At 40.1% G+C, this 22,522-nt stretch overlaps 1 protein-coding gene and 1 long non-coding RNA gene across 6 annotated transcripts in view; one reads left to right on the top strand and one right to left on the bottom strand.

The window, feature by feature from the left end:
- LOC132404908 (GTP-binding protein Rit2-like) overlaps positions 1 to 22,522 on the bottom strand; it is a 328,089-nt gene that overhangs the window by 246,957 nt on the left and 58,610 nt on the right. Inside the window, exon 1 of one of the 5 annotated variants that reach the window (XM_059989511.1) lies at positions 6,697 to 6,807. The exons of the other annotated variants lie outside the window; for them this stretch is intronic. The gene's annotated coding sequence lies outside the window, so the exon portion shown is untranslated. Of the gene's footprint in view, positions 1 to 6,696; positions 6,808 to 22,522 lie in introns of those variants that run through there. 5 annotated transcript variants of the gene reach the window in all.
- On the top strand, positions 7 to 21,427 carry LOC132404910 (uncharacterized). Its single transcript, XR_009515704.1, has 3 exons — positions 7 to 25; positions 13,315 to 13,411; positions 21,115 to 21,427. It is a non-coding gene; the product is annotated as an uncharacterized LOC132404910 (long non-coding RNA).

Genomic DNA, 22,522 nt, shown 5'->3' with positions numbered 1-22,522 from the left:
AGACTGGTGGGAGTGAGACTGTGAGGTGAGTGCACATGACTTCTATCCCATCCAGCCCTTTTACAGTTTGGGGATCCCAATCAATATATGGAAAGTTAAAATCATCTACTATCACAACTTTGTTTCTTGCTACATTCTGCAATCTCACTGCAAACTTACTCCTTTTAATCACACTGACTATTGGGTGGTCTATTATATAATCCCATTTCTATTCCTTATTTCCACCTACAAAGCCTCAGTAAACAAAATCTTCCATCTGTCCTGTCTGAGTGGTTGTGTCAAATTTCTATGTGAATACCTGTTGCAATGGAGCATAGGGTGTGGACCCAAGAACAGGACACAGAAATGTAAGTAGCATTTACAGAAGTGTGTTTATTAATAGTTGCCAGGAAAGCTGGGGAGTGAGGATAGAATGGTTACGCGGACGAGAATGCGGGACAACAAACAGGAGGAGCTCGGACACAGAGCCTGGACTTCGACTCAGACATGAAGCCGAAGCTTGGACTCAGACTTGGAGCCGGAGCCTGGACTTGGAGCTGGAACCTGGACTTGGAGCCGGAGCCTGGACTTGGAGCCGGAGCCTGGACTTGGAGCCGGAGCCTGGACTTGGAGCTGGAACCTGGACTTGGAGCCGGAGCCTGGACGGAGCCGGAGCCTGGAATTGGACTCAAACTTGGATTCGGACACAGAGCCTGGACTTGGAGCCGGAGCCTGGAATTGGACTCAAACTTGGATTCGGACACAGAGCCTGGACTTGGAGCCGGAGCCTGGAATTGGACTCAAACTTGGATTCGGACACAGAGCCTGGACTTGGAGCCGGAGCCTGGAATTGGACTCAAACTTGGATTCGGACACAGAGCCTGGACTTGGAGCCGGAGCCTGGAATTGGACTCAAACTTGGATTCGGACACAGAGCCTGGACTTGGAGCCGGAGCCTGGAATTGGACTCAAACTTGGATTCGGACACAGAGCCTGGACTTGGAGCCGGAGCCTGGAATTGGACTCAAACTTGGATTCGGACACAGAGCCTGGACTTGAAGAGACAGAATTTCCAACACGGAGTAACAGTAAATAGCTGGACCTACTCAGCTGGAAACAAGACGACTGAACAAAACAACAGACAATTCAAATCTTGACGTGAAGTAGCTCATGAAGTGGCAAGCAGCTGGACCTATTCAGCTGGAAATAAGAAAACGAAAACCAAACAATGACAGTCCATTTGTATCCTGGCTTGGAGTGGCAGCAAAAGGCCAGCAAAACTCAGCCGGACATGAAAATGACAGAATTTGCACCTTGACTCGGAGTAGCGTCAAACAGCCAGCAACTCAGCTGGACACGAAAATGGCAGAATTCTCAAAGCAACCACAGGCACCGAAGCAACTTAGAGTCCACGATTCACAACGGCCCCGGAACAAGCATTGCCGCACTGACTCCTGATGACAAACCAGCAGCGAGAAGATGGAAGCTGGAGTTTTTATGCTGCTGGTTCAAATGAGGATCAGGTGTCCTAATCAAAGAGCCCGGTGGTACACAGGGAAAAGGAAATTAACAGAAATGAGCAGCCAATGGACTGGACCATGACAATACCGATGTCTTGGAGCAGCTATACTCAGAGGAAGCACATTTACAGGTATCTGAGGTTAGCTAAGGTCCTTCAGTACCTTCCCCACCCCCCACTTGTAAGGTTGAGTCAACTTTAATAACCAGCAGTTACACAAACAACCACAAAATTAAACCAAACAGCAATAAATCTGGAGGGGCAGGTAGATCCCTTAAGTGACATTAATACAAATGCTGTGATGGTGACCTTTCTGGCTGCAGAACAGATGCTTGCAAGATGTATGTTTACAACAGGTAATTAGCTGGCTTTGAGACTTACAATATAACCACCAACTAACCTTCTATATTATTTTGTCTGGCTCAATTATATACACATTCATGGGATGCAATCCTGAAGTGGTGAAGGTCAAATGGTGACATAGAATTGATTAGCATGCGACCAGGCCCTTTGTCTCACAGAGTCTGCACCAACCATTAAGCACCAAGTAACACTAATACTGTGCTAGTTCCCTTATTTTCTCCTCTTGTTCCCATCAATGCTCACCAAATTCCACCATTCACTTGCACAGCAGAGTAAATTAACAGCGGTCAATTAACCTGCAATCCACACACCTAGAGGCTGCTGGAGGAAACTTGGAGAGATTGAATCAGTCATAGCAAGAATGTGCAAACTCTACTTGGAAAACATGAGACTGAACGACTAGCAGTGCTACTTGCTGCCATGGTAGATGTTGATACTGCTTCCTGTATTTCTCTTGAAGCTGACAGTAAAGATAACGCCACTTGTGAGCAAGTCTTCAATCACTGGGAGGAGAAATTGAAAAGGGCCCTTGCAATGACTTTTCATGTCAGACAATGGGAAGACCTCTCTGTAGTGTATTTTTTTTTCTGATTGGGCTTTCCCATATCTTGAAGATAGTCACAACGAAATCCACCGCCATGTTGTCCTCTCCCCATGCTTGGAAGAAAAGGTGGTGAATTTGTGGCTGGTGTTTTTCTTCAGACAAAGTTTAGATTGTTAGCATATCTGAAAATAATGTCAATTGTCCTGCAGTCATTTGAAGGTTTTGTTTCCCCCAGGGTTGGAAATGACTACAGGTGTATGGGGTTGAGTGGGATCCGGGATCAACCATGATAAAATTTTGGAGCAGACTCGATGGGTTGAATGGCCTAATTCTACTTCTATGTCTTATGGTCTTATTGCTGGAAGTAGAGGTGTTGTCAATAAATAGTAGGTCCTCCAATAACCTGCTTTTGCTATTTTTACTTAAAAAACGATTGTATTCATAATAAAAATATAGATAAAGGAATAAACTATACAAAAACCTTCCATATTCAAGATCGTTACACTCAATAGTGTAAACTTTTAAAGAAAGTGAATCCCTATGGAAATAATCCTTTCAGTGTTTGATGGGCTTTGCCACCCAATATTACCTGTCCATGTAGCAGAAAGAGCCTATATTCTTGCCCTCCCCCCCCCCCAGTTATTTAGATTCAGCAGTAGCAAGCTTCAGTGTGTCCCTTAGCCTTTACTTTGCTAGTCTGCAGCACTCCCTTACAGACATCTCACCTACTGGAAGGCCAACAAGTTTCAGGCAGAACAAAGGGCATTCTACATTGGCACTTGATATCTGTCTCTCTGTGTTTCCTCCGAACAGCCTATAGATCAGAGTCTCTGTTACGCCAGCTGCTGGGGATGAACTTCGCCATGAACCCTGGCATCTATCTCCACACACACGTTGCAAATCCACTTTCAGCAAAGATGTGGATGACCTTCTTTTCCGTGCTGCAGCCTTCGTGCATTAGGGATGATACAATGTCTGTGCAGGGAAGATCCGACTATGAGGATCCCTTTTACTGTTAATCACAAAAAGTCTTTGTGTTTGTTAGTGAGATCTAGCAATGATGCATAAAATCCACATTTCCCGACAACGTACTAGCAGTCTCTGCCCACCAGAGACAAAGATCATGTGAAAATCAAAAGTTCAAACCTGACACAAAGTTCATAATTCACCAGACAGCAGCAATCTCCACTCTCCCTATGACTTATGGACTACCAAGAGCAGGTACATCAAAGCAGTGGAAATTTCTGCAAAATTACCCACATCCACTGGAAGTTTAACCTAATCAATTTTACATGCTCTCCCAGGGCCATAGTCTGAGCACTGCTGCTAATTACACTCAGCTAATTTGAGGCAAGCCATGTCAACAAGCACCAAAATCCAGAAGCAAAAAGTTATTCCATAGGACTATAAGACCATGAGACATAAGAGCAGAATTAGGTCATTCTGCTCTACCATTTCATCACAGCTGATACATTTTCCCTCTCAGCTCCAGTCTCCTGCTTCCTCTCCATATCTCTTCATGCCCTGACTAATAAAGAATCTATCAACCTCTGATGTAAAGATTTGGCCTCCATAGCTGCCTGTGGCAACAAATTCCACAGATTCACCACTGCCTCGCTAAAGAAATTCCACTTCATTGCTGCATCACTGCCTGGTATGGGGGGGGGGGGGGTGTGGGCTACTGCACAGGACTGGAAGAAGCTGCAGTGGGTGTAAATCTAGTCAGCTCCATCATCTTAGGTACTAGACTACAAAGTACCCAGGACAGCTTCAAGGAGTGGTATCTCAGAAAGGCATTGTCCATTACTAAGGATCCCCAACACCCAGGGCATGCCCTTTTCTCACTGTTACCATCAGGTAGCAGATACAGAAGCCTGAAGGCACACACTCAGCGATTCAGAAACAGCTTCTTCCCCTCTGCCATCTGATTCCTAAATGGACATTGACATTGGACATTGAACCCTTGGACATTACCTCACTTTATTAATATATGTTATTTCTGGCTTTTTGCATTATTTTTAATCTATTCAATATACATACTGTAATTGATTTACTTATTTATTATTATTATTTTATTTTGGTTTTTTTTTCTTCTATATTATGTATTGCATTGAACTCTGTTGCTAAGTTAACAAACTTCACAACACATGCTGGTGATAATAATTCTGATTCTGACCCCATCTCCAGTCTAAAAGGATGCCCATCTATTCAGAGACTGTGTCCTCTGGTCCTAGATTCCCCTGCCAAAAGAAATATCCTGTCCACGTTAACTCTATTGAGGCCTATCAACATTCGATTGGTATCAATGAGATCACCCCTCATTCTTCTGAATTACAGTAAGTACAAGCCCAGAGCCAAAAGCTCCTCATATGACAAGCCTTTCAATTCCGAAATAATTTTCATGCACCTGCTTGGAACTGTTTCCAATTCCAGCATGTACTTTCTTAGATAATGGGCCCAAAACTGCTCACAATTCTACAAGTGATGCCTCAGCAGTGCTTTATAAGACTTTAACTTTTCAGTCCTCTTGAAATGAATGTTAACATCGCACTTGCGTTCCTCACCACGGACTGAACTTGCAAATTAACCTTTAGGGAATCCTGCACAAGGGTTCTCAAGTTCCTTTGAATTTTGAGTTTTGAATTTTCTCTCCGTTTAGAAAACAGTCTAGGCTTTTATTTCTTTCACCAAAGTGCATAACCATACTTTTCCCAACACAATATTCCCACAATATTCCATCTGCCACTTCTGTCCCCATTCTCCAAATATGTCTAAGTCCTTCTGTAGCCTCTCTACTTCCTCAGGAACAAATCTCTCCACCTATCTTTGTATTGTCCACAAACCTGATGCAATGCCATCAATTACATCATCCAAATCATTGACATATAATGTAAAAAGAAGTGGTCCCAACCCAGACCCTTGTGGAAGACCACTAGTAACTGACAGCCAACCAGAAAAGGCTCACTTTATACCCACTCTTTTCCCCCTGCTAATCAGCCAATGTTTTATCCATGGTGGAACCTTTCCTGTAATACCATGGGCTTGAAGCTTATTAAGCAGCCTCACATGTGGCACCTTGACAAAGGCCTTCCAAAAATCTAAGAATACAACATCCACAGATTCTCCTTTGTCTATCCTGCTTGTTATTTTTTCAAAGAATTTGAACAGGTTTGTCAGGCAAGATTTTCCGTTAAGGAAACCATTTTACATACAAACCATACTACAGCCTATTTTACCATGTGCCTTTAAGTACACTGAAACCACATCCTTAACAATTGACTCCGACATTTTTCCAACCACTGAGGTCAGACTAACTGACCTAAAATTTCCTTTCTTCCACCTCTCGCCATTGTTGAGGAGTGGACTGACATTTCCAATTTTCTATTCCTCTGGATCCATGCCAGACTCAATTGATTCTTGTAAGATCATTACTAATGCCTTCAGCAACCTCTTTTAGAACTCTGCGGTGATTATCATCCGGTCCAGTTGACTTATCTACCTTCAGACCTTTCAGTTTCCCAAGAATGTTCTTCCTAGTTATGGCAACACCCTAACACCCTTGAACTCAGAAAAGACTGATGCAAAGTACTTATTCAATTTGTTCATAATTTCCTTGTCCATCTTTTCCTTTATTACTTTTTAGTTACCTTCAGTTGGCTTTTAAAAGCCTCCTAATCCTCTAACTTCCCACTAACTTTTGCTCTTTTATATGATCTCTCCTTGGCTTTTACATTGTCTTTGAGTTTGCTTGTCAGCTATGGTTCAATCATCCTGCCTTTAGAATGCTTCTTCCTCTTTGGAATGATTATATGCTGCACCTTTTGAATGGCTTCTGGAAATTCCAGGAATTGCTGCTCTGCCATCGTCCCTGCCAGTGCTATTTTCCAATCAAATCTGAGCTGTCACCAGATAAGAAAAACAGGTGGATAAGGAGAGCGATTCAACGATGACAGAGCCTCCTGCAAAAAGTGTCCATTTCCACCAATTCCTGGGAATCCATGGTCCATGACAATGTAAAATGGAGACAAACATTTCGAATGGTACAGAAATTGTCAGGTAAATTCCTGTGATTAGGCTAGGGTTAAATACATCTGTTGCTGGGTGACACAACTCATTGGTTGTATGCGCCTGTTCTGTGTATTTAAATAAATAAATGTTCAGTGATAGAATCTATTAGTTCCTCAGCTGCTACCCCAAAATTCACAGAACTAGAGTGTAAACAAGATGAGAAAGTTGCAGCAAGGTAAGAGTTAAAATGGTGTGCTGACAGAAGAGAGTACAGATACAATACCTTCTCGAGCTGAACAAAACCTTTGCTAAGTGGGGAAGTTCAGTCAGGCAAAAGTAAAGATGATAAGCTGACAGAGATAGTGCACTGACGTAGTGCAGTCATCCGGGCTGACTAAGGCCCTTCTCTTTCTTCATCTTGTAATGTTTAATGGCGGTTGGCAGACCAACATAAGGTGCATTACTGCCACCTGCTGAGTGGAGTGTGCAGCAAAGAGACAGGAAGTATACGCACGGAATCCCACCCCCCCCCCCCGCAAAGCAAAACTCAAATAATATCAAAATGTCTAGTGTTTTTCAAAAAGTCAAATACCCACTTATATACAAACTTTCCGTGTTAAACTGTCTGTTACAAAGATCTCAATTTAACAATTAGATATTTCCGTTGCACCTCATAGAACCTGTATTCAAACCAGATATGTTGCACCACAGATATGGATACACAAGCCTAGACTCTGCAGCCTCAACAGGTGTTGCTCAACCTCAAGAAGGATATCTGCCCTACAATTTGAAATATGGTGGATTCTGGTTAACTGGTCGACCGGTTAATCGAGGCAGCTGCTTATTTTGGACAACTCTAATATTAATCAAGAAAAAAGTTGGGATTCTCTTCTTTTATTTGGGAGACTATGCCACTTAATTAGGACAGGTGATTGTTGCCAAACAGTTTCTAATTAGCATCATTCGAGTGAACTTGTTCCATCCAGGCTTGGAGATGGTATAAACGATTGGCTGGGAGTTAAAATTAAATGACTTCGCTACTTCAAGTTAGGAACTACAAAGAATTTGAAGGTATCAACAATCATCTTGAATGTTACAATGAAAATGAATTGGCAGATGCAGTTGTTGAAGGCATTGTATGAAGGTGGTCCATTATTTACACTAGGTGTCCACACTAGTCTTGTTCAGTTATGGTCAATCAAAACGAATATTGCAGTGTCTTTGTTGTCTGTTGTATTTGACAATGATAGTGAAACCTATGTGGGAGAGTTTTAAAGAGGAAAAGCCATTACACTAGGACAGCTCCACTCTGTAGACCTCAGAAGTCCAGGTCCACTGGTATGACTAGTTGTCACAAACTAGGGTCCTCCTTAGTTGTAGTGGCTTCTTCTGTGCCTTTTCAGGCCTTTCACTCTCCATGAAAAGTTGCAGACCGTCTTATTGACAGTTGTATCTGACGACTGCTGATCTCATCCACTCAGTTCGCTGGAGCTGACTTCACATGCTAGGACACCAGTGTATAAGGCCTGCTGGCTACCCTCACCTAGTATAGCCCACCTATCAAAGTAGTGTACCGGGATGTGGCTGCTGTCACATGCAAACAGCTGCTTGGAGCCACAAGTGAGAGCTGAGTGTCCAGTGGTGACCAAAAGTAAGTAAGCTGCCCCAGAATGGACATGACAAGCCCCTTCATCAGAGGTGCTACCCCTCTCTGTACAGCCCATACACCATAGTGTACAATGGATGAGTTTCTCCACTGATAACTATTAGGAACTAATAGTTTGATACTATTGTAGTAGCTTCGGCAGAGTTCTAATTCATTCTGTATTTCATTTAAATTCATAATTTGTTTCTCAGTTAAACAGTAGTATGTCTTTTTATACCTTTATAACTATTTGTATAAAACGTCAGATAATTGGAGCAGCTGCTTAATTGGGCCAATATGTACTGGTCCTGTTGTGTCCCAGTCAAGCAGAACCCACTGTAACTGTTTTAATAGATGGCAAACCAAGAACGATGGATAAGTCTATTAACTTTATCTCTTGGAATACTAATGGTTTAAATCATCCGATTAAACGTAAAAAAATATTTAAAGTATTCCATAGACTAAACGCTAATATTATTTTTGCACAGGAGACCAATATTAGGAGGGAGGATAATCAACGGTTTTTTAGGTTCTGGTAGGGTCAACAATTTCACTCGAATTGTACCGCTAAAATTAGGGGTGTGTCTATTTTTATAGACCCCTCAATTTCGTTTACACATCATGAAATTATTTCTGATCCACAGGGCAGATTTTTGTTGATAACTGGTTCACTTTTTAATCGAAAAGTGGTTCTAGTTAATATTTATGCTCCAAACTTTGACTGCCCTGAATTTTTTAAACATTTATTTACTTCCCTTCCTAATCTAAACGAATATATGTTGATAATGGGTGGAGATTTCAATTGTTGTTTGAATCCTTTGATGGATAGATCTAAACCTATCCGAATTCTTCTGAATAGATCAGCCTTACTTATTAATTATTTTATGGTTGATTCGGGAATTACTGAAATATGGCGGTTTTTGAACCCTAAAGATAAAGAATTTTCATTTTTTTCACATGTATATCACAGTTATTCTAGAATTGATTATTTCCTTATTGATCATCGTTTATTAACGGATGTTACTGATTGTAAATATGATTCTATTACTATTTCGGATCACCTTTGAAGTTATCTATCAAGATTTCGGACTTTTCCAATGATATTAGATCTTGGAGACTTAACGCTACTTTGCTTCAAGACCCAGAATTTATCACCTACATAAAACAGCAAATTGACTTGTTTTTCTCAACAAACTATACTGAAGAGATTGACAGAGGAATACTTTGGGACTCTTTTAAGGCTTTTATCTGTGGACAAATTATCTCATATTCCGTTGGTAAAAGAAAACAAAGATATTTAGATATTGCTTTATTAGTGGATAAAATTAAAGAAATTGGTAAGATTTATTCCGTGACTCCTACCAAAGAACTTTATAAGAAGAGAGTTGAGCTTCAAACGGAGCATGGCTTATTATTATCTTCTTCAATTGAGAATCAATTAATTAGGACCAGGGCTCAATTTTATATCCATAGTGATCGAACAGGTAAACTGTTAGCTAATCAATTAAAAGCTATTTCGACTAAGCGACAAATTATTAAAATTCGTAAACAAGACGGTAATCTAACTACTGATCATAAAGAAATCAATAACACTTTTCAAGATTTTTATAAATCTTTATATCAATCAGAATTTGATGGCGATCTGTCCATGATGGATAATTTTTTTAACAATTTGAATATTCCCAAACTGACAGATGAAGATCATAACTTGTTCGATGCTCCTATCTCTATGGCCGAAATAGGAGAGGCTATCTCATCAATGAATTCAGGGAAAGCTCCTGGTCCTGATGGTTATATTATAGAATTTTTTAAAACTTTTTCTTCTTTGCTTTCCCCTTGGTTATGTGAAATCTTTAATGATGCATTTGCTAAGAAGAGATTACCTCAATCTTTTTACGAAGCTACTATCTCTCTAATTCTTAAAAAAGATAAGGATCCTACTTTATGTGCATCTTATCGCACTATATCACTAATAAGTGTAGACTCTAAGATTCTTACAAAAATTTTAGCCATTAGGTTAGAAAAGGTACTATCACAGATTATTTCAGAAGACCAAACTGGTTTTATTAGGAATCGGTATTCCTTTTTTAATGTTAGAAAATTGATTAATATAATTTATACTTCATCACCCATAATCCCAGAATGTGTTATTTCATTAGATGCTGAAAAAGCTTTTGATAGAGTTGAATGGACATACTTATTTAACGCTTTGAGATATTTTAATTTTAGTCCTAATTTTATATCATGGATCAAACTAATATATTATAAACCTGTTGCTTCTGTTCTTACAAATAATTACAGATCCTCTTTTTTTCAATTATCTCGTGGTACGAGACAAGGTTGTCCCTTAAGTCCTTTATTATTCAATATCGCATTAGAACCTTTAGCCATTGCTATTCGTGAATCTCCTAATATTTTTGGTATTACCCGTAATGAGAAGTTATACAAGTTATCACTTTATGCTGATGACTTGTTGTTATATATTTCTGATCCTGACAGGTCTATTCCTGCTATTTTATCCTTGTTGGCTCAATTTGGTAGTTTTTCTGGTTATAAACTAAACTTGGATAAGAGTGATTTATTCCCTTTAAACGCGCAAACTTTATTGAATGATAGGATACCATTTAAAGTTGTTACTGATAACTTTATCTATTTAGGTACAAAAATTACCAAGAAATATAAAGATTTATTTAGACTGAATTTTTTACCTACGCTCCATCAAATTCAACGACTTACTACAAGATGGTCTCCCCTATCCTTATCATTAGTTGGTCAGATTAATGCTATTAAAATGATGATTTTACCGAAATTTTTATATTTATTTCAAGCTTTACCAATTTTTATTCCTAAATCTTTTTTTGATAACATTGATTCAAAAATTTCCTCATTTGTGTGGCAAAATAAAAACCCCAGGTTAAGTAAAAGGCAATTACAAAAATCTAAAAAAGATGGTGGTTTAGCTTTACCTAACTTTAGATTTTACTATTGGGCAAATAATATTCGTAACCTAATATATTGGAAATTAGATTTGGATTCACCACTGTGCCCACAGTGGGTAAATTTAGAATGCAATGAGGCACAGGGATATTCTCTATTCTCTGTTCTTGGTTCTTCTCTTCCTGCTGATTTAGTTAAATTCAATAAACAGATGTCCAATCCTGTTGTCAAACATACATTACGAATTTGGTTTCAATTTCGTAAGTTTTTTACTCTGAAAAACTTTGTTCTTGATTGCCCTATTTCAAACCTTCTTTGACAGATCAAGCTTTTAGCATATGGAAAAGGAAAGGTATAAAATGTTTTCATGATCTTTTTTTTGAAGGTAGTTTGATGTCTTTCGACCAACTTTCAACAAATTTAAGTTACCTAAATCTAATTTTTTTAGATATTTACAAATCAGAATTTTTTTACATAAAGTTCTACCATCTTTCCCCAATTCAACTTCAATGGATTTCTCAGATTTGATTTTTACCTTAAATCCTTGTCAGAAGGGATTAGTGGCTTTTATTTATAATATGATTATGAAGATACAACCAGAAATATCAGGTAGAATTAAACAAGAATGGGAAAAAGAATTTCAATATAATATATCAACAGAAAAATGGGAAAAAATTTTACAAATGGTTAATTCTTCTATATGTGCTAAACATGCTTTAATACAAATTAAAATTGTACATAGAGCTCATATGTCTAAAGATAAGCTTGCTCGATTCTATTCTCATATTAACCCTCAATGTGACAGATGTCATTCAGATGTGGCTTCATTGACCCACATGTTTTGGTCATGTCCCACTTTACATAACTATTGGAAGGACATATTTGCTACCATTTCCTCAATTTGGAATATCGATTTACAACCTCATTTTATTACTGCAATTTTTGGTATACCAAATGAGGATGGTAATCAGTTTTCCCCTTCAATTAGATGAATGACTGCTTTTGTAACATTAATGGCCAGAAGGTCTATATTACAAAATTGGAAAGAAGTAAATCCTCCTACCACATTTCAGTGGTTCTCTCAAACTATTTCTTATCTGAGCTTGGAAAAAATTAGAAGCACTATTTTTGACTCATCAATTAAATTTGAAGAAACTTGGGGACCGTTCATTCGACATTTTCATATGAATTAATTTGGCCTCTTCCATTCTCTCTGCTTATTCTTGTTCAGTTATGGAGTTCCGGAGTTTTTGACACTATCATATACATATAAACTGTTATTATTGCCCATGTTAGTTTAGTTCAGTGTTTTTTTTTCTCAATATATAATTTTTCTTGTATTTTTTTTTCTTTTGATGATTATTTTTATTTTTTTCATATATAATTATTATAGGCTTGATTGATTAATGTACTATTTTTTGTTGATATTTTAATAGGATATTGTTATCTTATTATTAATGTAATTTCAAGCCTATTGCACTTATAACCTATTCATTATTATGTTATGTTTTTTTTTATATATGAAACTCAATAAAGAGATTGAAAAAGAAAAAAAAACAAGAACGAATCAGAGCATAGTAGTATCTAATCAGGGGATAGATCTTTGACCCACTCCAAGCTAAAATGAAAGCAACCATCTCAGATGTGAATTCTGATGTTTTGTCTGACAATCTTTCCTTAATAGTCATCTGAAATTTTGGAACATTAACAGAAACACCTGAATAACCTATCACTGGATCTTTTGAACCATCCATACAGATAATTTAAAAGCCATAATATCTGCCTAATTAAGGCAAAATATATTTGTTTAAGTGACCATCAACCTGCACCCCAATCACACCTAACTAAGCTCCTGACCACATTAACAGCATTTATACACTTTTCTTGAATTTTATTCATCTACACTTTCCATGTTAGCCTCATGTCCATCCACATACCCAGAAACCTTACCACTGACTCTTCTTTAAGAGATTTACCATTTAACTTGAGATCAATTGTGTGTGAAATGGATCTTTCAGAAAAACAAATAACTTGATTCTTTGCAACAGAAAATTTAAACCTCCACCGAAGATTCCATTCCTCTACTTCATTAATAGTTGCCTGCATTTTCCTAATTATATAATTTATATTCCTGCTTGTTTTCCAGACTGCACCATCATCAGCATGTAACAATTTGGAAATGTCTTAGTCAAATTTACGAAAATGAGGAGTGGAGGAGCTAAAGATAGCGCCACAGATTTTTGCGGGCCTGGGCAACTTTCAGTTCATCCGCAAAACAGTTTAAACTTCCTGTTCTCATGTCTCTTTTTCTTTTTCAAGGTGGCTAGTGTCCTGTCAGACTCCACGATCTACAGCTGTGTTCAAACTATGTTCTTCACAAACTCGCTTTGTGGCTTGGAAGACACATGTCTTTGGGGTGAGGCCCTGTATCACTGCTATCACTGATTCTTTATTAACTTGCACCTTACAAAGATTAGATACAAAACTTAACATTGAGCCCATGGTCATCCTCCCTTTACGAGATCCAGGTTGGTATCCAGCTAATTTTCCACTACCCTCCACAGAATAGCCAAGCCTTGCTATAACCATTTATTCCATTATCTTACATACATGTGGAATTAGTGAAATAGGTCTATAACTAGATGGATCTGATTGATCCTCACCAGCTTTCAATAGAGGGATAACAACCGCTAATTTCCAGGAAGGAGGAAGTCACCCTTCAACCCAAGTTGTATTAGAAAATTCCAAAATCAATTTAAGTTTTTAATGTGATAACCACATAAACATACTATAACAAAAATCATCTTTCCCAGATGATGTGACCATCATTATTCATAGCCCTTTTAAGTTCAGACAATGTAAATTCAACATTAAAGCAGGAACTAGAACATTCCTTTATTTCAGGAATCTAAAGACTGCTTGGCAAAAATGATTATAAGACCTCTCTACTTAAATTGACTGAGCTATGCACATTGATGTGTGCTTTTGCTAAATTCTGCTTTTTTCGGAGTCAGTAATTATGATCTTCTCCCCACCACACAAAACCAGTAATATATCAAGTGTGCTAACTACCCCCATTTTCTGTATCATATCCCTACCGGGATCTCATACTCAATACTATCACAGTACATTCTCCAATACATTTTCTTTGCTCTTCTCACTACTTTTCGAACTATGGCTTGAGCTCTTTTGTATTGAATGAAAGATGAATAGGGGTGACATTGCCTAACTTTCCAAAAGCTCTATTCAGCACCTTCACAGCTCTTTTCCATTCATCCATCCACTAGGGAACAGCCTTCCTTTTATTATCTCCCAAAGATCTGGGAATTGATTCCTTAGCTATTGAGTTGAATACAGAGCACAAAGTATTATTATACCACTCAATATCCACAAAAAAACAAATGATCAGAAGATCTACTTTCACTTAAATCATCAAATACATCCCAATTTGCCTTTTCAAAATTCCACCTGGAGATAGGAAAACTTTTCCTCTGACACACATCTATTCCCATTGTACAGATAATGGTGAAATTATCACTCCCTACTGTTGTATCATTATACACTTTCCAGTTGCACACAGTTACTAAATCCTCAGATACCAGTGTAGTCTATTGCAGAAACATTGTTGTTAAATAGATTTATACTTGTACACTTACCATCATTCAAGCACACCAAATACATTTCTGCCAAAAAGTCTCCCTTCAGCATCCCATTCACATTTGTGTCACTACAACCTCCAATAATACGAGCGTGAAAACCCCCACACCACAAAGCCCGATCTTTCCCATTCCTACCCACACTTTCAAGTATATCAGGTGTTAACCTTTGCCCAAATTCCAACCACAATTGACTCATAAACAACTCCAATTTCCATAATTCTATGTGCTATCCCATTTCCGACACAGGTAGCCAGTCCTCCACCACTACCCAATTTCCGATCACACATTATATCAATATAACCTTGCATCTTAAAACTGAGACAAGATTTCCACCATGTTTCCTATACACATATAATATCAGGTTTATTTGATAAATCTTCAATTTCTTAAATTTTTGAACATTAGCTAACAAGCTTCTAAATTTCATTGTGAAATTAAAATCACCACTAACCCTCATTTGAAGTCTGAACATTATTTACCTTTTAAAGCCTCATAAATAACTTCTAAAGTTTTTCTTTCACTATTTTTTACTGTACAGTTTACCATGGCTGACATGAAAGTGGCAAACGCTAGTTTATCAACAATCAAGGAATTCTTTATTATACAATCATGCAACTTACATATTAATATACAACAGACAGTAAGTGCAGGAGTAGGCCATTCGACCCTTCTAGCCAGCACTGCCATTCACTGTGATCATGGCTGATCATACACAATCAGTACCCCGTTCCTGCCCTCTCCCCATATCCCTTGACCCCGCTATCTATAAGAGCTCTATCTAACTCTCTCTTGAATGCATCCAGAGACTTGGCCTCTACTGCCTTCTGCGGCAGAACATTCCACATATCCACCACTCTCTGGGTGAAACCCTATTAACTTAATAGGGTGATAGAACATGAGGCATGAGGCATATCAAGAATCTGCTGCTCCCCTCACTGGACCCCCTACAGTTTGCGTACCATCCCAACCACTCAACAGATGATGCCATTGCCACCACCCTCCACCTGGCCCTAACCCACCGGGACAAAAAAGACACATACGTTCAGATGCTGTTCATAGACCAGTTCAGCATTCAACACAATCATCCCTCAGAAACTGATTGGAAAGCTGAGCCTACTTGGGCCTGAACACCTCCCTCTGTAACTGGATCCTAGACTTCCTGACTGAAAGACCTCAGTCAGTCTGGATTGGGAGCAGCAGCTCCAACACCATCACAATGAGCACGGGGTCTCACCAGGGCTGTGTGCTCAGTCCACTGCTGTTCACTCTACTGACCCACGACTGTGCTGCAACACACAGCTCAAACCACATCATCAAGTTCGCCGATGACACGACTGTGGTGGGTCTCATCAGCGAGAACGACGAGTCAGCTTACAGAGAGGAGGTGCAGCAGCTAACAAACTGGTACAGATCCAACAACCTGCCTCTAAATGTGAACATAACAAAAGAGATGGTTGTTGACTTCAGGAGGGCACAGAGCGACCACTCCTTGCCGAACATCGACGGCTCCTCAGTAGAGATTGTAAAGAGCACCAAATTTCTTGGTGTTCACCTGACAGAGAATCTCACCTGGTCCCTCAACACCAGCTCCATAGCAAAGAAAGCCCAGCAGTGTCTCTACTTTCTGCGACGGCTGAGGAAAGTTCATCTCCTACCCCCATCCTCATCACATTCTACAGGGGTTGTATTGAGAGCATCCTGAGCAGCTGCATCACTGCCTGGTTTGGAAATTGTGACATCTCAGATCGCAAGACCCTGCAGTGGATAGTGAGGTCAACTGAGAAGATCATCGGGGTCTCTCTTCCCACCATCATGGACATTTACACTACACACTGCATCCGCAAAGGAAACAGCATTATGAAGGACCCCATGCACCCCTCATACAATCTCTTTTCTCTCCTGCCGTCTGGGAAAAGGCTCTGAAGCATTCAGGCTCTCACGGCCAGACTATGTAACAGTTTCTTCCCCCAAACTATCAGACTCCTCAATACCCGAACCCTGGACTGACACCTTGCCCTATTGTCCTGTTTATTATTTATTGTAATGCCTGCACTATTTTTTGCACTTTATGCAGTCCAGAGTAGGTCTGTAGTCTAGTGTAGCTTTCTCTGTGTTGTTGTTTTTTTTTACGTAGTTCAGTCTAGTTTTTGTACTTTGTCATGTAACAGCATGGGCCTGAAAAACGTTGTCTCATTTTTACTGTGTACTGTACCAGCAGTTATGGTTGAAATGACAATAAAAGTGACTTGACTTGACTTGAGAAGATGATAACACCATCTTCTGTACTCTCTGAAGACTCTTTGCATATGATATGCCCATTTCCACCCAAACACGTTGCACTTACACAGCTCTTTAGTCTACAGGACACCCTGCATAAGCAGAGCGATGTTCCCTTCCACGGATGGTATATTTTAGCTGAATGCCATTTCCACAATTCCCATAATCATGTCCTCCACCACATCTACCACACTCTGTTTAGCCTTACTCACAGCTGCTATATGGGCAAATTTCTGGCACTGAAAATAGCTCACGTGGTGTTTTCCTTTCAATTAGTTTTCTGGTTTGGATTTACAAAGTGTAACTGTGGTAATGAGGAAGTATTAAAATGAACCCCAGATGACTACCTACCTGTTGAGTGCAGTGAAACATTCAAGTTTTTAAAAAGTGCAGCACGTTAATTGTCTTTGCAAGGGGAGAAAGATAATCAAATTAAGAAAAAGGCAGAAAACAGACAGAATTCACAGGTTCATCAACAGTGAGTGCTGGATGATAATAATAATAAAGAAAGAAAAGCTGAAATGATTGGCTATATCAGAAAGATATATAAGTTAGATTGCACAACATACAACTAGGGAGTGCATACTGAATGAATTGACCAGTATCTTGAAACAAGTGCCAGTTTTGCTGAGTATAATACTGTAGGGGGTAAAGCATACAGCTTGCTTAGAAGTTTGAGTGCTGCAACCAAATCAGGCAAAATGATCTTTACTGATAGCATGAATGAAGTGCAGGAACATTTAGAAATGATACCATTGTTGCTGCAGAACAGTTTAGGTTTCATAAATGGAATCAAAAGGCAGTGAAGTCTGTTTCAGCTTACAGGGCTGAACTAAGGAAATTATTTGAGCATTGCCAGTTCAGTAATGGACTTAATGAAGTATTGAGAGATCATTTACTTTGTGGAATCTTACAAGAACGCATTCAAAAACGGCTCCTAACTGAAGCACAACTCCCATTTAAAAGCGCAGTTGAAATTGCTGTATCAATGGAAACAGCAGGCGTAGATACAATTGAGTTGCAGTCAAGAATGGAAGTGAGGGTGAACAAAATTGCAACATCTAAACAGAAACCTGCCTGACTGAACAAATTGTGTTACTGTTATGACAGCAGCTCATATACACCAGACCAATACAGGTTTAAAGGCAAAACTTCAGATTCAGATTATTTGTCATTTAGAAACCACAAATGTAATGCAGTTAAAAAATGAGACATTGTTCCTCCAGAATGATATCACAAAAGCATATGCCAAAACAGACTATACCAGAAAATCCACATAACGTTTGGCATTCCCCAATCTAGCATCCAGAGAGGCTGCTGCGTATTAATATCACGCTACCGTCTTAGCGCGTTTCCCGGAAAGAAGCTCCAAATCCACCAGACAAAACAAGACCAAAAACTAAAGCTACAAGACCTGCACAAAACCACATAGTTACAACAGTGCAAACAATAGCATAATTGATAAAAAGCAGACCGTAGGCACAGTAAAAATAGCCCAAAGATGTTAAAAGACTATGAGTTCCAAAGAAATCACCACACAGTTTCCACAACTCCCCAGGGTCCTGACAGACTTGCCATCCCACACTGCCGGCAGAAGGGAATACCCCCGCTATGGACTTGCACGGCGCCGCCCGACTCAGTCTCACAGATGCAGCATGTACTAAAAGTGACCTGACCGCAGTGGACTCTGAGTCCGACGAACCTCCGAGCCGACGACCATTCCCTCCGGCACAGCTTCTCCAAGCACCATCCTCTGCCGAGCATATTAAGACACCCCTGCCAACAGCCATCGGCAACGCGACCCCGAGGACTGGGGGCCTGTTCTTCCCAGCAGAGACCTGGACCTCACAGCAGCAGCAGCAACGAAAAAAGTCTTCCTGGAGATTTCCCGATGTTCCTCCGTGCTCCCACGTCCGTTTTCAATCGATTATGATTGTGCACAGCACCCCGCTTCACAAATAACAGATAATCAGCTCCAGAGTGGCTGCTGCAAGCTGCCTCACGCCGCCATCTTGGAAACTTGTAGAAAATCTACTGCCGTGATGAGGTCACGCTCAGGTTGGAGGAGCAACATTTTATATTCCATCTGGGTAGCCTCCAATCTGATGGTATGAACATCAATATCTCAAACATCTCCCCTCCTTAACCATTCTCTATCCCTATTTCACACTTTCACCTTATCTCCTTATCTGCCCATCATGTCCCTCTAGTGCTCCTCCCCATTTTATTTCTTCCATGGCCTTCTGTCCTCTCTTATCAGATTCCCCCTTCTCCAGCCATTATCTATTTCACCAATCAGCTTCCCATCTCTTTACTTCAACCTCTCCCCTCCTCCCAGTTGCCCTATCACCTACTACCTTGCATTTCTTCCTCCCCTCCCCCGCCTTCTTACTCTGAGTCTTCGTCTTTCTCGCCCAGTCCTAATGAAGGGTCTCGGCCTGAAACGTCAACTGTACTGTTTCCCATAGACGCTACCTGGCCTGCTGAGTTCCGCCAGCATTTTGTGTGTGATGCTTGGATTTCCAGCATCTGCAGATTTTCTCTTGTTTGAGAAGATACAGCAAACTAAGATGTACAAAGAGAGCACGTCAAGTAGACAAAAATAAATGGACTGCACAGGGAAACAATAAAGGTAGGAAGCCATGTTACAGTTTCAAAAGGAGCACTGATCAGCATGCTCTCAATGAAATATCTAATAATGATGAGAGTGACACAGGACTGGGTAGCCTCGAGTCAAGTAATATGCTTTGCACCAGACGTGAACAGCTAAATAATTAAAATGGATTTGGACACTGGCTCGGATTTCACAAAATGAGTTTGAACGGCATTTCAAAGATACTGAACTGAAGCCTGCAGATATCCAACGAAGAACTGGAGGAAAGATAACTCCTGTGAGAATGATATTCACAACAGTAAAATACAGCAACAAGCCACATTGGGCTCGTATGTGGTAAAAACAGGATGGTCAGCATTGTGGGGCTGTGATTGGCTCAGGCAACTACAATTTGATCAGGGGTCCATCCACAATTTGCATGCCATGCCCTCTGCAATAGACTAAATGAAAAGCAAATTAAAAAAGGTACTGTACGATGCCACAGTAATGTTCAAGAAAGGCACTGAAAAACAACATATCAAGAATAAAATAGTGTTAAATGAAAATGCCACACCCAAGAATTACAAGGCCTGTCTGGTTTCTTATACCATCCATGACAAAGTAGCCAGTGAGCTAGATTGCATGGAGGCTGGAGGAGTTCTTCCCAAGGTTGAATGGAGTCCATGGCAACGCCAGTGGTCCCAGCAGCCAAGAAGAATGGGTGTGTCAGCATCTGTGGTGATTTTAAGGTCACTATTAACCTAATACTGAAAGTAGATCAATGCCCTACACCAAAGATAGAGGATATCTTTGTAAATCTTCCTGGAAGGAAACACTTCAGCAAAGTTGACTTAGTTGAGGCTGACCAACAATTGGAAATGGAAGAAGAATCCAACGTACTTTGCACCATCATCAATTACAAAGAGGGCTTTATTACTATAATAGGCATAGTTCTGGAGTAGCAGCTGCACCTGCACTCTAGCAGAAAGCTACAGATCAGGTGCTGCAAGGCTGCAAGAATTACCTAGATGACAGCTTTGTTACCAGTAAAGATGCCAATGAACACCTCCAAAATCTCAGGAGAGTATTCAAAAGATTCAAAGCTTATGGACTCAGAGCATGATGCAACAAGTGTGAATTCTTCAAATGAAGCATCACTTACTGTGGTCATACCACTGACACATAAAGTTTACACAAGAGTGCTGAGAAAATTCAAGCAATGGTGGATGCCCTGAGGCCAAAGAGTGTGTCACAATTAAGGTCCTTTTGTTAGGATTTGTCAATTACTATAATAGGTTCCTACCAGATCTGGCTACTGAGCTCCACCCCTGGAACTCATTACTACAGATTGGGAAGAAATGATGCAAAGCGGCTTTCCAAAAAACAAAGGAACTGCTGACATCAGACACTGTACTCATAGATTACGATCCACATCATCCAGTGAAGCTTGCCTGTTGTAACCGCGGTTCAGATATTGCCCAAGTGGAGAGGCAGAGCTAAATAGTTATGGTGCCCAACGATGACTCCTTTGCTTGCATCTTTGAAAACAGTCCTATTTCCACCCTTAATATCTCTATTTTTCCCTTTCAGGATTCTTTTGAACACCTTTACATGCTGACTTCGGTTCTTTGAGGGAATGGGACCCGCTTTCGGGGTTCCACAATTGGCCGCTATTCGGCATGCCAAAGTCTCGGCCTATGCTTTTGGCACGGTGTTGGGGAAGTTGGAACAGCTGCTGTGTGCCTGGGGACCCAGGATCCAGGTACAGAGCTCGAAAAAAGCTATGTAATGGACTTTTAACATCATAAACCAGCGAGTTGTTTGTCATCTCTCCCCACTCGTTGGAAAATGGAATCACCTCTTCCTCCTTTGTCAGGAGAGTGAGAGCCTGCAGCATGTTGTATTATCAGGTGAACAATGTAGTCTTTGAGGTAACTGCAAGCAATTTGCTATTACTTTGCTCACGCTTGAGTGCTGGTAGCGGGTGCCCTTTATTTTTGCCGGTGGGGAGAGGGGGTTTGTTGCTCGCTTGCTGCCTACGTGCAAGAGGGAGGGGAGCTGGGGGAGGGTACTTAGGGGTTCTGATATTTAACTGTCATTCACTCTTTGCAGCACTCTGTTTTCATAGATGGTAGTGAAGAAAAAGCATTTCAGGATGTATATTGTATACATTTCTCTGACATTAAATGTACCTTTGAACCTTAAGTGCAGAGTGAGAGACACTGAAGCGGGTCGATAGTTCAAGAAACTTTAATGCGAACAATGTTCAAGGGAAAATAAACAATAAACACTGGGCCAAACAGGACCATTAACTAAAACTGTCAAAAGGGAAACAAAGCCTACACTGCGGCTGAAAAGAACATCTAATTATCAAACAAATACCATGAGTCTTCAGAGTCATTTGGCTCCACAGTCTAAGTTCACAGGAAAAGGCCGATACAAGCAGGCAGCGTAGCATTGCTGTGCTCATTCCAAGTATTGATAAGTACTACGACGACAAGTATGGAGTTAAATATTATCACAATTAAATAATAATTAGCTGACAAGTACAAATTCACAAGCGCAATTGTTGTATCTACTGCGCTGCCAAATTCGTGGCTGTGACACCTGTGGCGTCTCATCTCAATGTATAGGTGCAATCACATCATGTTATGAATGATGGAAGTGAATGCCCCATAGCCTTTGCAGCATGCTCCCTTACCACGATAGAGAAAACTTATGCACAGATTGAGAGAGAGACCTTGATTGTGGCTTGGGGTGTGACACGTTTCATTCAGTACTTTTGTGGGAGAATATCTACCCTCATTTCTGATCATCAACCACTTTCAATCCAGAGAAGGGTGTGCCACTAACAGCAGCAGCATGAATGCAGAAATGGTCTCTTTTTCCTGGGAGGACACGATTAGAAGATTGAATTCAAGTGAACAACTAATTATGAAAATGCTGATGGATGGTTCCATTTTTACCCTTGGAAAAGACAATACCTGAAATATTTACC

Source organism: Hypanus sabinus, chromosome 14, assembly GCF_030144855.1.
Source record: "Hypanus sabinus isolate sHypSab1 chromosome 14, sHypSab1.hap1, whole genome shotgun sequence".
Taxonomy (NCBI): domain Eukaryota; kingdom Metazoa; phylum Chordata; class Chondrichthyes; order Myliobatiformes; family Dasyatidae; genus Hypanus; species Hypanus sabinus.
Note: the sequence above shows the minus strand (reverse complement) of the source record. Positions and strands in the feature narration are given on the sequence as shown.